The sequence below is a fragment of the Odocoileus virginianus genome, unplaced genomic scaffold (assembly GCF_023699985.2).
Source record: "Odocoileus virginianus isolate 20LAN1187 ecotype Illinois unplaced genomic scaffold, Ovbor_1.2 Unplaced_Scaffold_2, whole genome shotgun sequence".
NCBI classification, from domain to species: domain Eukaryota; kingdom Metazoa; phylum Chordata; class Mammalia; order Artiodactyla; family Cervidae; genus Odocoileus; species Odocoileus virginianus.
Genome location: NW_027224264.1, coordinates 4,510,741 through 4,527,278, shown reverse-complemented (window position 1 = coordinate 4,527,278; position 16,538 = coordinate 4,510,741). Strand labels below are relative to the sequence as shown.

General features: G+C 38.9%; 1 pseudogene; it reads left to right on the top strand.

Annotated features, from left to right (window-relative positions):
• The first annotated feature begins 1,740 nt into the window (after positions 1 to 1,740).
• Positions 1,741 to 2,734, top strand: LOC139033334 (septin-10 pseudogene; annotated as a pseudogene).
• The last annotated feature ends 13,804 nt before the right edge of the window (positions 2,735 to 16,538 follow it).

The window sequence follows — 16,538 nt, the reverse complement described above, 5'->3', positions numbered from 1 at the left end:
ATCAGAGAAATGCAGATCAAAACCACAATGAGGTACCATTTCATGCCAGTCAGAATGGCTGCTATCCAGAAGTCTACAAGCAATAAATGCTGGAGAGGATGTGGAGAAAAGGGAACTCTCTTACACTATTGGTGGGAATGCAAACTAGTACAGCCACTATGGAGAACAGTGTGGAGATTCCTTAAAAACTGGAAACAGAACTGCCATACGACCCAGCAATCCCACTGCTGGGCATATACACCGAGGAAACCAGAATTGAAAGAGACACGTGTACCCCAGTGTTCATTGCAGCACTGTTTACAATAGCCAGGACATGGAAGCAACCTAGATGTCCATCAGCAGATGAATGGATAAGAAAGCTGTGGTACATATACACAATGGAATATTACTCAGCCATTAAAACTGCTTTTGAATCAGTTCTAATGAGGTGGATTAAACTGGAGCCTATTATACAGAGTGAAGTAAGTCAGAAGGAAAAACACCAATATAGTATACTAACACATACATATGGAATTTAGAAAGATGGCAATGATGACCCTATATGCAAGACAGCAAAAGAGACACAGATGTAGAGAACAGTCTTTGGGCGGGATGATTTGAGAGAATAGCACTGAAACATGTATATTACCATATGTGAAACAGATCGCCAGTCCAGGTTCGATGCATGAGACAGGGTGCTCAGGGCTGATGCACTGGGATGACCCTGAGGGATGGGATGGGGAGGGAGGTGGGAGGGAGGGTCAGGATGGGGAACACATGTACACCCGTGGCTGATTCATGTCAATGTATGGCAAAACCACTACAATATTGTAAAGTAATTAGCCTCCAATTAAAATAAATAAATGACTTCAATGTAAGCCACAAAATCATAAAGGTCCTAGGAGAAAATATAGGGAAAATGTTTATTGATATTAGTGCTGGTGACAAATTTTTGGGCATGACACCAACAGAATCAGCCAGAAAACCAAAAATAGACAATTGAGATTACATCAAACGAAAAGCTTCGGGACAGCAAAGCAAAATGAAAAGGCAGTCTAGAGAATGGGAGAAAATATTTATTCTATAAACAATATATATAATAATGGTTTAATGTCCAAAATATATAAGGAAGCCATACAAATCAATAGCATAAAAACAACTTGATTAAAAATGGGCAGAATAATTGAATAGACATTTTGCCAAAGAAGATATACAAATGTTCAACAAATAAATGAAAATGGTACTGAGTATCAACAGGTGTCAGAGAAATGCAAATCAAAACCACAGTATGTTATCACCTTGCATCTGTTACACTGGTTAGCATCAAAAAGATAACAAGTGCCGGGGAGGATGTGAAGAAAAGGGAACTATTGTGCACTGCTAGTGGAAAATAAGTTGATAAAACTACTATAGAAAAAAGTATGGAAGTTCCTCAAACAATTAAAAAAAGAGGACTAGCTTATGATCCAGTTATAATATTTATTTGAGTTATAATTAGGTTTGACCTTTGTGGATATTCATTTTCATACAATACTTCAGGGTTTCTGTAGGCTTTTAGAGGTGAAGTCAGATATGTTTTTGCCTTTCTTTCCTGATTATGCAGGGTCATTGTGTCATCTAGGGCCTCTGATTATTTGGCTAAATTTACAGAGCTCCTATTGGTTATGGAATATTTTTTTTTATGTAGATACATTTTATTTGTCAAGAGTAAATATCAGTTTCATTTAGAATATTCAGGTACAAAAAGTGAAAACTTAATGAATGTTAAGAAAAAGTTAGAAACCATTAAATTGTTCTGCAATTGCTAAGGCACTGAATTCAAATATCCTTTACAATATGAATTACCTAAATTTTTATCTTTAATATTCAGATGTTCATAGCTGTTTTCTTAAGAAACATTTTTAGTAAGATGATTTAACTTTATTTACCCTGGAAGACAGTTTTAAACAATTATGTAATACAGACTAATGCACACAGTGTGAGGACACCCAGTTCTAAAGTTACTTATCACTAGAAAAGGGCTTATTTACCTGAGTGTTTCTGCTGTTAAACATATCACAACAACACATGGACCACAATGCTGAAGCACATATTATGTAATCTGATACAAAAGCTTAGGATCATGTTTCCGACTAGATAATTGTATCAAAACTTTAAAAGTTTTGAGCTGCTGGAGTTTCAGGTACATAATACATTTTAAAACATGTTCCCCAAAGTTTACCTTTACATACCTTTGGTATGTACACAAAAGATTTTCCGGGAGATGCTCATTTGTACAAACATGGAGGATCTTCGAGACCAGACCCACACAAGGCATTATGAGCTGTACCGGCGCCGCAAGCTGGAGGAGATGGGCTTCATGGACGTGGGCCCAGAGAACCAGCCACTCAGTCTTCAGGAGACCTACGAAGCCAAGAGACATGAGTTCTATGGTGAGCGCCAGAGGAAGGAAGAAGAGATGAAGCAGCTATTTGTGCAGCGTGTGAAGGAGAAAGAAGCCATCCTGAAAGAAGCTGAGAGAGAGCTCCAGGCCAAGTTTGAGCACCTTAAAAGAGTCCACCAAGAGGAGAAGCTGAGGCTGGAAGAGAAGAGAAGACTTCTGGAAGAAGAAATCATCGCTTTCTCCAAGAAGAAAGCTACCTCTGAGATATACCAGAACCAGACCTTTATGACCCCAGGCAGCAACCTGAGGAAGGACAAGGACCGCCAGAACTCCAATTTTATGGAATATTTCTATATATTTGGGAGCCTTTAGGAAATAAAATACTTGGTCCTTGCATTTGGATGCAGAGTAAAGTGAAAAGATTATTTCAGATACTGTTATAATTCTAATTTATTACCTCTGTATCCCAAATGCGAGTATTATAATCAATGGAAGTAAAGTGGCTTTTGTAAGGTTTTTAAGAAATTTACTGAGAAAGATGAAACTAGAACATATCTTATGTATGTGTAGTCACAAAACCACACCTAACTGCAAGAAAGTTTCAATAATGTAATCTCTTTATATTTGCAGAAAACAATTGAACAGAATTTGGTGGTCAGCTAATAACATCTAATATACTCTGGTAGTTCAAATTAGGAGGGCAAGCTGGCAGAAACATGGAGGCAGTAGATAAAGGAAGCAGAAAGAGGACTTGATGAAATACTCCAGGGTCCTCACTGAGTTGCTATGAGGGTGAACATACCATAATAGTGGTTATTCATTCAGGTACTGGGCTGGTGCTTTTAATGCATTAACCCATTTAGTGATTATTGTGAGGGTGTGCATAACACAATAGTGATTATTCATTTAGGAACTGGGTTAGTGCTTTTTATGAATTATCCTTACTGTCTCTGTCTTAAACATGTGGAGAATAAGGTCCAAAGAGATTGGCTACTTACCCAGGTTCACACAATTTGTAGAAATGATAGAAGATGGCTATGAAACCAGGTCCATCCAATTCCAATTATTGTGTAGTATTGAATTTTTCTTCATTTTAGTTATAATGCAGAAATTCAAGTAAATATTTGGCAAGAGATTACTTTTGGTTGGGATGTTCAGAGGAGATTTGATACAGGAGGTAGGATTTGAGCTGCCCCATGAAGAATGAATGAGGTTGAAGTTGGAAGAATATATAGAGTTGCAGGCAATTCCAGGGAGAAGATGCTTCATGAGCAAAATTTGTTAAGGGAAGGTATGTTTGGGAGAGACTGAGTGAAGTATAGGGGAGCCTTGGAAGAGAGGGCAGGAAAAAATGAGATTTGAATGTTAGACTAAGGAGCATATACTTGACCCTGTAGACAGTGAGGATAAATGAAGTACTTTGAGAAGGTGTTAATACTTTGTCTTAACATATTGGCAAGGAAGATAAACTGTATATATAATTTGAGGGAAGTTGGGAAGCCCCCTCCAACCTGATTTCTCAGCACTTATAACTTCCTTCTCCAAGTATCATATTGCTGCAATTCCACTCTTAGAGATTCATTCCTTAGGGTTATACTCTCTGTTCTCTTTTGAAATGTAAATACTCTTGGAAAGAATACAATGTTGTCATCAAGCATTCACTATGAAGGTATTCATTAGTTCCCTTCATCCTTCAGGGCAGAGGCCTTCCCAAGAGCACAGAATGCCTGAGGAGGAGGGAGGAAGCAGTGGGGATACTCTTGCCATGGAGGCTCTCTTTGCTTCTGGCTTGAAATGTGAGCCAGCTCTCAGCTCAAAATATTTGAATTACTAACCAATGAGATGCCTGTACTTATCTTGAAGAGAGGTAGACTTAGAATCATGCTTTTCTGTGTGAACAAAGGTTTCCCTTGAGAATAAGTCACTACCCACTGTGAGAATCCACATCCTTAGATTGGCCTCGTCTTATTCTCTCTCTGAATCAGTTCTTAATTTATTTGCTGTGACATAGCCAGAGAAATAATGATTATGTGTTTGCATGAGTATACACACATATAATCAGCATTTCCATGGTCATATGTATTTCTATTCTTGGAGGGACAGTGTTGCAAGTGTCTAATTATTTAGCTCTTGACTTGGGTACTGAGTTAGCTGAGGATTTCTCTCCATTGTCTTTGAGAGGAAACAGCTCCTCTGCTGAGGGAGATCCATTCTAGCCTGGAGACAGTAGGCGGGAAGGAAAGGAGTGACTGAGGGTGGGAGTCGGGGAGGATGGATAGTGTGAAAGGAAGATCCTTGGAACCTTCATCAGCAGTGGGTAGATGACCCTGGGAGAGAAGGGAAGGCAGATAGCAAAAGGGCAATCAGGCAGGGAATTGGACTGTTAATGCGTGTCCTCAGGACTCTATTCTAGGAAATGGGGATTTGAAAGAACCACAGACAGTGCAAACCCTAAAAACTCTGTGTGGTTCCACATGAAAGCCACTCTCTGTGACAGCAAATTCCAGGCCCTAACTTTGGGTGACATTTAAATGTGTCTCTTGAATAACAAACTTTAATAGAAGTCTGATTTGTTTTTTTTCCCCCTCAAATAAAACATTGTTTTGTTGAGATAATTAGAGAAGAGAGAGAGGTGAATACGATCCTCAAAACTTTTTAAGTAGACAGAGCTGGAGGGCCAGGTTTGCTTTGCTAAAAATAGTTTCTCAAATGGTAACTGTGGGGAATTCCCTGATGGTCCAGTGGTTAGGACTCGGCGCTTTCACTGCTCCGTCCCCAGGTTCAAGGCTTGTTGGGAAACTAAGGTCTTGCAATCTTATGTGGTGGGGCAGGAAAAAAAACAGTAACTATTATTGAATATGAACATGTTAGCTGATGGGATTGGGAGAATGACATGAGAATGTTATGCACTCACAAACCAGTTCCATAGGCTTAATCTGGGCATAGGTTATCTTCGTGTCCCTTTCTTTTCTCGTTACCCACTGACCACCAGAGTTTAGATTACCAAAGGAATGTTGGAGCTATATGGAGGTGAATGGGGTGGAGATGGTGGGTAGCGGGATGGGAAGGAGGGAGAGAGATGACTGGCAGTGCACCTATGAAAGGCAGATCTTGGGAATCATGTAGCTTTTTACCCAATCCTACCACGTGACCTAACAAGCTTCTTTTATGTCTCAGGCTAACTGGTCTCAATCTGAGCTCACATTGCCCCAGGCTACAGTTCATTTCTCAAGCCATAGGTCACTGACTCCTAATTATGGTTTTGTCCTGCCCCATGGAAGTCTCTAAAACAGCCTGGACTCCAAAACTAGTGACTCAGTTACTGGGATTCATAAGCAAACCCACCTGTAACTTGGGAGGTAGGGAATGTGGGGGTAGCAGTGATTGGATAAATGGGTATCTGTTGGGAAGTTAATTGTTTGCCAGAACCATGATGATATGAATTGCATTCATTCATACAGATTTTAACACAATGTGACCAAAATGTACCTCATGCTGTATTGCTGGGGCACAGTGCCTCCTCTTGTAATCCATTCTCCAACAGCTGTCAGAGCCATCTAGAACATTAATTGGATGACACCACATTCTACATAGAACCAGTTTTTCTAATCTCTTATTCAAGGACTTTGATCTTGCCCCTGTTTACCTCTCTAGGCTCTTTCTAAACACATTATGTCTTATTTTATGTTGCTTGTAGATTCTCAGACATGTGCTTCTGTTTTGTGTGTCCATTTCTTTCTTTATTCAAGAAATGCCTTCCTACCTACATCTTTTTTTCAAAAATATCCTTCAAACCCCCAATTTCCTTCTTTTTTGATAACACCATATGTTTAGCTCTTTTTAAAACATTTAAGCATATTAATATTATTTAATTATATGTCTGTCTCCCCACCTATGTTCTCAGCACAGTTAACAATCTTAGGGGTGACCATCTGGCCTAACCTGGCCTAGAGTCCATGTTATATGAATTTGAATTGGGACGTTGAGAGAGATTCTGCCTTTGTATGGTTGGATCAGTAACATGTGCTTAGGGATTACCTGAAGCTATGTTTTCTAACATATTGTTCCCCAAATAGGATTTGAAAAGAACAATAGGAGTAATAAAGCAGTCCATTCCTCAGACCCAGCTATATTTCTTTCATTTCTATATCTTATAATTAAGTCACCCTTTATGCTTAAGCCCCTCAACTGGTTTTCTGTTGCTTCCCACTAAAAGAGTTCTAACCAATACAGTCTAGGGTTTAGTAAGTGATAGATGACATTTGTTGAACTGGACTCCAGTGGGAAGTCTTGATTTCTGCTCTAATGGAGCTTCCTACCACTCTACTTTAGGAAGAAGAAAAGTAACCAATGTGAAACCCTTGGATAACAATACACAGCTCCATGTCATCAAACCTCCGGTCTTGGGATGTAGACTGTTAGCATTATAGGGATGCTGACAAAAGTTTGTTCAGGTCAGAGTGGGGTTAACCAGGAAAAGCTTCCTGATGGTTACAGAACTTGGCTTGTCCTCAAAGAATAGGTAGAGTTTGCCTTTGACCTATGGTGTTCCAAAAGAAAGGTTCCAGAAGGACCCCTTGCAGACCTCAAAAGCCCTAGATAAGTCTAGATGATTATGATCCTGGCAGAGATCCAAGCAACTTCAGAATCACTAAAGATAAGGATCCTTCAATGGGCTGTATCTTGACTGTGCCAAAAGGGACTTTGAACAGAAATTATCCAATGCTGACTGGGCCTAATAGTGATGAATAATGTGGAACACCTTGGAGGAGCCCTAGGAAGCTGAAGAATAAGCTGTAGTTATTATTTTATGAACCTCTCTGTGCACCTGGAGGATGACCCCAGTGATTCTTAATCTAAATGGTGGGATTAAATGGCAGTGGCTAGCTAGGCATTGCTAACTTTGAATTGGTATTTGTGATTTTGAAAGTTCCTGTGCAGAAGGAAAAACTTTCTCTTCTCTTTTCTTTTTTCATGTCATTAGATCTGCTAGGCCCAGTTTCCTTCAAGTGACCTGAGAAGATGGCATGGAGTGCTTACATGGGCACCAAATGTCTGGTTTGTTTACTGCTGTTAAATTGCATAGTCTGTGAAGTCCATTTGCTTTCCTTCCTTACGACGTGGATTTGAAAGCTTAGATCTGAGGAAAAAAAGACCCGTTTGCCCTAGATTTGGTAGTGTCCCAGCGAAACAAATCTTTATGCTGCTCTTTGCTCAGCATAGCATGAAGATTTATTTAATGTAAAAAAAAAGTTATGCATTTGCTCTTCTTTCAGGTTACTACATATAAATGGAGTTATTGCATATAAAATCTTGATAATATTTTCTATAGCCCAGGAAAATTATACATAGGCTTGTAGGTATTATAGATATACTATTAATAGTTTATACTCACAAACCAATCCATGTTCAATTAGCTTCATATATTTAGTGTTTACTATGTGCTATTTATGTGTTAGACAGGGAAAAATAAGACAGAAATCTTTATGTGAAGAATATTCACATAATGATCAATGCATAAAAGAGAACATATAAGATACAGAGGAAGGATGAATGAACTTTACTAAGGAGATCAAGGAAGACTTCTCTAGAGAACTTCTGGCTGGCTTTTAATGAATAAGTGGGTATTCACTGGATATACATAAGGGAGAAGGAGTGAGAAGTAATTGATGGGGCAGGATTGGCAGATCCAAAGGCAAGGGGAATAGCAACATTTGTTACAGGAACTCTACATAATTCAAATTGTTGGAGCATGAGATGCAAACTTGGGTTAGGGAAGATGAGCCTGGAAAGGCAGGCAGGAACCCACTCATGAAGTGTGTCCTAGACTATTTTTCATATGGAAAGGAGCCAGTGATGAGGTTTAAACAAGAAAGTTAAGTAAACCAATTTGCATTCATTTATTCATTAAGGCTGTCAGCCAGTTAATAAGAATTAATTGAGTCACTACTATGTGCCAAGTTCTCTGTGAAGCTCTGAGGGTATAATCTTTCTCTTGATGGAAGTAGAGAGGACAGGTAAGGGAGAAACAAATATGTGATGAGTGCTCTGAAGGATAAGGGTAAATTCCATGGGATCTAATCTAGTCTGGAGGGGTGAGGATTGAAGAAGTATACTACTTCTTATAAAATATGAGTTAATGTAAATTATGAGTTAATGAAGCAAATGGGGAAAGGAAGGTATCAAAGACAGAAGGGAGGGATAGACACAAAATCCCCAAGGGAGAAGCTAACTAGGTTGTTTCAGGTACATGATGGTACATCAGGATGGCTGAAATGTGAAAGGCCATGGGAAAGAGTAGCAGATGAGGGATTGGGTTGGTTTGATAGTCTTTGTTTGTTTTGGTTTAATTAGACCGATAGATGATTGTAGCAGCAGACTAGAGGATGGGCTGTGAGAATGGAAACTAGAAGGAGGAAGAAAACGAGAGGTTGCAGTAGTCCACAGGACATGTGATGAGCTGATTTAGGACAATGGCAGTGGTAATGGTGATGGTGAGAGGATGCTGAGAGCTCTTTAGGTGATAGGGTCAATAGGACTTAATAACTGAGATCCGAGGGCTAAGAAAAAGAAAACAGGATGACTTGGGCTTCCCTGGTGGCTTAGTGGTGAAGAATCCACCTGCCAGTGCAGGAGAGGAGAATCCCAGGGACAGAGGAGCCTGGCACTATAGTCCATGGGGTTGCAAAAGAGTCTGATACAATTTAGCAAATAAACAATAACAGCAGAGGATGACTTGGTTTTCTGCTTGGTTACTGGGAATTGAAAATCACCAACCAAGATAGGAAATACAGTAAGTTTTTTCAACTCTGGCATGGCTTCCACTGCTGACTGTTTACATGGACCTTGAACTTCTTGTCTCACTCTGCTGCTCAGCACTTGTGCCCTATATTAAAAAACAATATACTTTTATTAAATGAAAAATAACACATGATATAGTAAAACAATTCAAAGAGTACATGTGTGTATGAGTGAAGTGAAAGTCACTCAGTCGTGTCCAACTCTTTGTGACCCATGGAATTCTCCAGGCCAGAATACTGGAATGGGTAGCTTTTCCCTTCTCCAGGGGATCTTCCCAAGCCAGGAATCGAACCAGGGTCTCCTGTGCTTTGCAGACGGATTGTTTACCAACTGAGCTACCAGGGAAGGAAACTTAAAATCCCCCTTCTCATAATTCCTAGTCCATTTCCCCAAAGGTAACCTCTGATAGTAATTCTTCCAGAAAAATATTGTATGCACCTACAAGCATCTATATGTAGTCTTTACAAATATGAACAAGCAGAATCTTACAGACTGTTATGCACTTTGCTGCTTTTCATTGTAATATCTTGGAAATAATTCTCTATCAGAACATATTTCATTCTTTTTTATGACTGCTTAATACATTGTTCCATTATATAGACATTTGTGTACATTCTAGCTCTTTATTCATTCTTTAAATTGATAATTATTGAGGGACTACTATGTGCCAGACATAATCTCTGCCTCTTGAAAGTCAATGATCTAATGGGAAATATCATCATTAAATTGTAGAAAAGTAGAATTGCAACCATGGCATATGCTCCAGAGGTGCTTTGACAACCTGAAATAGGGTGTTTGACCTTGTCAGCGAGGCCGAGAACTGCTCTCCTGAGAAATTCATTCTTGAATTGACTACTGAAAGATAAGTAGCAGTTACCAAAGTAAAGAAGAGAAAAGAATATTCTCAGCACAATACTAAGGGTAGATGCATTTTAAATACTGATATACAACAGAAAAATCCTTATTATCCAGATATTCATTATCTGAGTCACTGAGGTTACAAGATTTTAGGGAGAAGCAAAAATCATTAGAGCACAACATTTTTTTTTGGCTGCTTATCATTTTTTTTAAATTGAAGTATACCTGTTGTACAATATTGTATATTAAAGGTATACAATATAGTGATTCAAACTTTTTAAAGGTTATACCCTACTTGTAGTTACTATAAAATATTGGCTATTAATATATTCCCTGTGTTGTACAATATATCCCTGTAGCTTATTTTATACATAATATTAATAGTTTATTCTTCTTAATCCTCTATGCCTATCTTGCCCCCCCCTTCCCTGTCCCCACTGGTAGTGACTAGTCTGTTCTCTATGGGCCTGTTTCTTTTTTATTATATCCACTTGTTTGTTGTATTTTTTAGATTCTACATATAAGTGACATATATTTATTTTGCTCTGACTTAGTATGATAATCTCTAGGTCTCATCCATGTCACTGCAAATGGCATTATTTCATTCTTTTTATGGCTGAGTAATATTCCATTGTATATATATCACATCTTTATCCGTTCTTTTGTTGATGGACATTTTGGTTGCTTCCATGTCTTGGCTATTTTAAATAGTGCTGCTATAAACTTTCGGGTGGATGTATCTTTTTGAATGACAGTTTTCATTTTTTCCAGATAAATGCCCAGCAGTTTGGATTGCTGGATGATACAGAAACTCTATTTTTAGTTTTTTAAGGAAACTCCATACTGTTTTCCATAGTGGCTACACCAATTTACATTCCCACCAACAGTGTAGGAGGGTTCCCTTTTCTCTAAACACCCTCTCCAGCATTTATTATTTGTAGACATTTTGATGTTGACACTTCTGACTGGTGTGAGATTATACTTCATTTTCTTGTTAATTTTGATTTGCATTTCTCTAATAATTAGCACACTGAGCATCTTTTCATTTGCTTATAGAAAACATCTATAAGTTTTCTCTGGAGAATTGTCTAGTCAGATCTTCTGGCCATTTTTATTTTTGATTTGGTTGTTGGTTATATATATATATACACATATATATTATATGTGTGTGTGTGTGTATGTATTGAACTGTATGAGGTGCTTGTATATTTTAGAAATTAAGACTTTATCAGTAACATTATTTGCAAATATTTTCTCCCATTCTGTAGGTTGTCTTTCGATTTTGATTATGATTCCCTTTGCCGTGCAAAAGCGTTTAGGTTTTTTTTAGGTCCCATTTGTTAATTCTTCCAATTTGCCTTGATTCAAGGACCTAACATTCCAGGTTCCTATGCAATATTGCTCTTTACAGCATCGGACCTTGCTTCTATCACCAGTCACATCCACAACTGGGTATTGTTTTTGCTTTGGCTCCATCCCTTCATTCTTTCTGGAGTTATTTCTTCACTGATCTCCAGTAGCATATTGGGCACCTACCAACCTGGGGAGTTCCTCTTTCAGTATCCTATCATTTTGCCTTTTCATACTGTTCATGGGGTTCTCAAGGCAAGAATACTGAAGTGGTTTGCCATTCCCTTCTCCAGTGGACCACATTCTGTCAGACCTCTCCACCATGACCCGGCCGTCTTGGGTGGCCCCACATGGCATGGCTTAGTTTCATTGAGTTAGACAAGGCTGTGGTCCTGTGATCAGATTGGCTAGTTTTCTGTGATTGTGGTTTCAGTGTGTCTGCCCTCTGATGCCCTCTGGCAACACCTACCGTCTTACTTGAGTTTCTCTTACCTTGGACGTGGGGTATCTCTTTACAGCTGCTCCAGCAAAGTGCAGCCGCTGCTCCTTACCTTGGATGTGGTTGCTCCTCTCAGCCAGGAGATGGCAAGAGTGAATGTCGACATTCTAGGAATCAGTGAACTAAAATGGACAGGAATGGGTGAATTTAACTCAGATGACCATTATATCTACTACTGTGGGCAGGAATCCCTTAGAAGAAATGGAGTAGCCATCATGGTCAACAAAAGAGTCTGAAATGCAGTACTTGGATGCAGTCTCAAAAATGACAGAATGATCTCTGTTTGTTTCCAAGGCAAACCATTCAATATCACGGTAATCCAAGCCTATGCCCCAACCAGTAACGCTGAAGAAGCTGAAGTTGAATGGTTCTATGAAGACCTACAAGACCTTTTAGAACTAACACCCAAAAAAGATGTCCTTTTCATTATAGGGGACTGGAATGCAAAAGTAGGAAGTCAGGAAACACCTGGAGTAACAGGGAAATTTGGCCTTGGAGTATGGAATGAAGCAGGGCAAAGGCTAATAGAGTTTTGCCAAGAAAGTGCACTGGTTATAGAAAACACCCTCTTCCAACAGCATAAGAGAAGACTCTACACATGGGCATCACCAGATGGTCAACACTGAAATCAGATTGATTATGTTCTTTGCAGCCAAATATGGAGAAGCTCTATACAGTCAGCAAAAACAAGATGGGGAGCTGACTGTGGCTCAGATCATGAACTCCTTATTGCCAAATTCAGATTTAAATTGAAGAAAGTAGGGAAAACCACTAGACCATTCAGGTATGACCTAAATCAAATCCCTTATGACTATACAGTGGAAGTGAGAAATAGATTTAAGGGACTAGATCTGATAGACAGAGAACCTGATGAACTATGGACGGAGGTTCATGACATTGTACAGGAGACAGGGATCAAGACCATCCCCATGGAAAAGAAATGCAAAAAGGCAAAATGGTTGTCTGAGGAGGCCTTACAAATAGCTGTGAAAAGAAGAGAAGTGAAAAGCAAAGGAGAAAAGGAAAGATATTCCCATTTGAATGCAGAGTTCCAAAGAATAGCAAGGAGAGATAAGAAAGCCTTCTTCAGCAATCAATGCAAAGAAATAGAGGAAAACAACAGAATGGGGAAAGACTAGAGATCTCTTCAAGAAAATTAGAGATACCAAGGGAACATTCATGCAAAGATGGGTTCAATAAAGGACAGAAATGATATGGACCTAACAGAAGCAGAAGATATTAAGAAGAGGTGGCAAGAATACACAGAAGAACTGTACAAAAAATATCTTCATGACCCAGATAATCACGATGGTGTGATCACTCACCTAGAGCCAGACATCCTGGAATGTGAAGTCAAGTGGGCCTTAGAAAGCATCACTACAAACAAAGCTAGTGGATGTGATGGAATTCCAGTTGAGCTATTTCAAATCCTAAAAGATGATGCTGTGAAAGTGCTGCACTCAATATGCCAGCAAATTTGGAAAACTCAGCAGTGGCCACAGGACTGGAAAAGGTCAGTTTTCATTCCAATCCCAAAGAAAGGTAATGCCAAAGAATGCTCAAACTACTGCACAGTTGCACTCATCTCACATGCTAGTAAAGTAATACTCAAAATTCTCCAAACCAGGCTTCAGCAATACATGAACCATGAAATTTCAGATGTTCAAGCTGGTTTTAGAAAAGGCAGAGGAACCAGAGATCAAATTGCCAACATCCGCTGGATCATCGAAAAAGCAAGAGAGTTCCAGAAAAACATCTATTTCTGCTTTATTGACTATGCCAAAGCCTTTGACTGTGTGGATCACCACAAACTGTGGAAAATTCTGAAAAAGATGGGAATACCAGACCACCTGACCTGCCTCTTGAGAAATCTGTATGCAGGTCAGGAAGCAACAGTTAGAACTGGACATGGAACAACAGACTGGTTCCAGGAAGCAACAGTTAGAACTGGACATGGAACAGACTGGTTCCAAATAGGAAAAGGAGTATGTCAAGGCTGTATATTGTCACCCTGCTTATTTAACTTATATGCACAGTATATTATGAGAAACACTGGGCTGGAAGAAGCACAAGCTGGAATCAAGATTGCCGGGAGAAATCAATAACCTCAGATATGCAGATGACATCACCCTTATGGCAGAAAGTGAAGAGGAACTAAAAAGCCTCTTGCTGAAAGTGAAAGAGGAGAGTGAAAAAGTTGGCTTAAGGCTCAACATTCAGAAAACTAAGATCATGGCATCTGGTCCCATCACTTTATGGGAAATATATGGGAAAACAGGGGAAACAGTGACTTTATTTTTTTGGGCTCCAAAATCACTGCAGATGGTGATTTCAGCCATGAAATTAAAAGATGCTTACTCCTTGGAAGGAAAGTTATGACCAACCTAGATAGCGTATTAAAAAGCAGAGACATTACTTTGCCAACAAAAGTCCATCTAGTCGAGGCTATGGTTTTTCCAGTGGTCATGTATGGATGTGAGAGTTGGACTGTGAAGAAAGCTGAGCACTGAAGAACTGATGCTTTTGAACTGTGGTGTTGGAGAAGACTCTTGAGAGTCCCTTGGACTGCAAGGAGATCCAACCAGTCCATCCTAAAGGAGATCAGTCCTGGGTGTTCACTGGAAGGACTGATGCTGAAGCTGAAACTCCAGTACTTTGGCCACCTCATGTGAAGAGTTGACTCATTGGAAAAGACCCTGATGCTGGGAGGGATTGGGGACAGGAGGAGAAGGGGACGACAGAGGATGAGATGGCTGGATGGCATCACCGACTCAATGGACATGAGTTTGAGTAAACTCCAGGAGTTGGTGATGGACAGGGAGGCCTGGCGTGCTGTGATTCATGGGGTCGCAAAGAGTCGGACATGCCTGAGTGACTGAACTGAACTGAACTGTTAATTCTTGCTTTTGTTTCCACTACTCTAGGAGATGGTCCAGAAAAATATTTTTATGATTTATGTCTAAGAATGTTCTGCCTATGTCTTCTGATGACTAAACTTCCTATGGAGTTTTATAGTATCTGGTCTTACATTTAGGTCTTTAATCCATTTTGAATTTATTTTTGTGCATGGTATTAGAGAATGTTCTAATTTCATTCTTTTACATGTAGTTGCACTGTTTTCTCAGGACCACTTATTGAAGAGAATATCTTTTCTTCATTATATAGTCTTCCCTCCTTTGTCATAGATAAATCAACCATAAATGTGTGGGCTTCTTTTAGGGCTTTCTATTCTGTTCCATTGATCTATGTGTCTGTTTTTATGCCAGTACCATACTGTTTTGATTACTATAGCTTTGTAGTATAGTCTGAAGTCAGGGTGTGCAGTTCCTCCAGCTCTGTTTTTCTTTCTCAATATTGTTTTGATATTCAAAGTCTTTTGTGTTTCCATACAAATTTCAGAATTATTTGTTCTAATTCTGTGATAAATGCCAAACCAAGAATACAGCAAATCTTTCCATCTCTCTGTGTTATCTTCAATTTATTTATTCAGTGTCTTATAGTTTTCTGAGTATAGTTATTTTACCTCCTTAGTCAGGTTTATTCCTAGGTATTTTATTCTTTTTGATGTGATGGTAAGTGGGATTTTTTCCTTAATTTCTGTTTCTGATAGTTTGTTGTTAGTATATAGAAATACAACAGAGTTCTGTATATTAATTTTATATCCTGTAACCTTTACTAAATCTATTGAACTCTAATAGTTTTTTGGTGGGCTTTAGGATTTTCTGTATATAGGATCATGTCATCTGAAAACAGTGAGCTTCATTCTTCAGTGAATTGATCACTTGGAAAATTTTACTTAATACTGCTCCTTATTTTATGCTGGTTCCTATCATTGCACATCATATAAATGTCTTTAGCAGTTTCTATTAGGTTGGTGCAAAAGTAACTGTGGTTTTTGCATTGTTGAAATTTGCTGTTTGATATCAGAATACATTCTTAAATAAATGTGGTTATCATTTTAATGTACACTTCTTGCTTTATGTTTTTTTTTGCTAATGACTTACTTGCTCTTTATTTTATATTTATTTTAGACTATGGAAATGATGTTAGACAAAAAGCAAATTTGAGCAGTTTTCTTATTTGAGTTCAAAATGTGTGGTAAAGCAGTAGAGACAGCTCCCAACATTAACAATGTATTTGGCCCAGTAACTGGTAACAAACATACAGTGCAGTGGTGGTTCAAGAAGTTTTGCAAAGGAGATGAGAACCTTGAAGATGAGGAGCATAGTGACCAGCCATTGGAAGTTGACAATGACCAATTGAGAGCATCATCAAAGCTGATCCTTTTACAGCTATGCAAGGAGTTGCCAAATAACTCAATGTTGACCATTCTATGGTCATTTGGCATTTGAAGCAAATTGGAAAGGTGAAAAAGCTGGATAAATGGATGCCTTGTGAGCTGACCAGAAATAAAAAAAATCATCATTTTGAAGTGTCATCTACTCTTACTCTATGCAACAACAACAAATCATTTCTCGATCATGTGATGTGTGATGAAAAGTCGATTGTATATGATAACTGTGACAACCAGCTCAGTGGTTGGACTGAGAAGAAGCTCCAAAGCACTTCCCAAAGCCAAACTTGCACCAAAAAAAAGGTCATGGTCACTGTTTGGTGGTGGTCTGCTGCCAGTCTGATCCACTACAGCTTTCTGAATCCCAGTGAAAC